The sequence below is a fragment of the Balaenoptera acutorostrata genome, chromosome 3 (assembly GCF_949987535.1).
Source record: "Balaenoptera acutorostrata chromosome 3, mBalAcu1.1, whole genome shotgun sequence".
Lineage (NCBI taxonomy): Eukaryota > Metazoa > Chordata > Mammalia > Artiodactyla > Balaenopteridae > Balaenoptera > Balaenoptera acutorostrata.
Genome location: NC_080066.1, coordinates 89692192 through 89693555, shown reverse-complemented (window position 1 = coordinate 89693555; position 1364 = coordinate 89692192).

Here is a 1364-nt window from a genome sequence, read left to right as displayed (position 1 = left end):
TCACAATTTTGTACAGCAAAAAAAATTGTGAACTAATAACTAGTAACAGAGTGTGATGAATGCAATAAGAGAGGTGTGCTAGGTCCTGTGGTGGCACAAAGGAGGGGACTGTTAACTCTACTTGAGTTTGTCTTACACAATGTGTAGAAATTATTTAGCTCTACAACTTGGGGGAGCAGAGACTAGGAAGGGAAGGGAAGGACCCTTCAGTTGGAAGCAGGAGCATAGGCAAAGGCACAAAGGTATGAAAGAGCATGTAGGGGGTGTTTGGGGGAAAGGTGCCTGCCTCTGCCAGTGGGGACTCCTGAGGTATCCATTTCATCAAAAGATTGCTCTGCCTTTCTGGAGTTTGAGAGATGATGTTTGCTATTATATATAGGATGAATTGACAAGAGGAAATGTCTAAATAGATAGCTAGTGGGAAGCAGCCGCATAGCACAGGGAGATCAGCTCTGTGCTTTGTGACCACCTAGAGGGGTGGGATAGGGAGGGTGAGAGGGAGACGCAAGAGGGAGGAGATACGGGGATATATGTATATGTATAGCTGATTCACTTTGTTATACAGCAGAAACTAACACACCGTTGTAAAGCAATTATACTCCAATAAAGATGTTAATAAATAAATAAATAAATAATTTTTTAAAATTTAAAAAGAAGAATCACATGCTGAATCACTAAAAGCACGTGGGAGGGAAATGAGGGAGCCATTCATTTTTTTTTTTTTTCCAATCAACACGTATTTCTTAAGCAAATATATTTCAGGCACTTTGCTCTGTATAAAGGATAAAAAGGTATATTTATAGGCATTGCTCTTGCCCTCCAGAAATCCATAGTTTTGTGCAGCCTAAACCTTGTAAACTATAATTCTAGTGGAGAGTGCAAAGTGGTCAAGTAGAGATGAGCGCCAGGTATCATGAGAATACAGCAGAGGGAATGACTAGCTCCTTCCTAGAGGCTGAGAAAGTCTTCACTTCACCCGGCTAGTTATGTGGCAGCTGTTACTTAGAGAATGAGTCGGCAGTATGCCCAGTGGAGAAGTGAGGAAGGCGTTCCAGGAGGAGGGGACAGCAGGGCAAACGCACAGTAAACTGAAAGCATTTTAGGAGATGCAAGAAGCTCCATGTGGCAAGAGGTGAAAAAGCAGGGCAGGATTTTAGAGAGCTTTATATCCTCTTCTAAGGAGCAGGGATCTCATCCCTGAGTGGGGGGCAGGTAAGGGAGCGGAGGGAGATGGCAAGAGCTTGGTGTTTCAGAAAAAAAATTTGAGAGCGAATGGGGAAGGATTTGATTGGAGGTGGATGGTGCCAGGAGAAAACAGGATCAGAGCCTAAAGTTCCACCTCAGGCAGAGCCTGGGTCCATCCT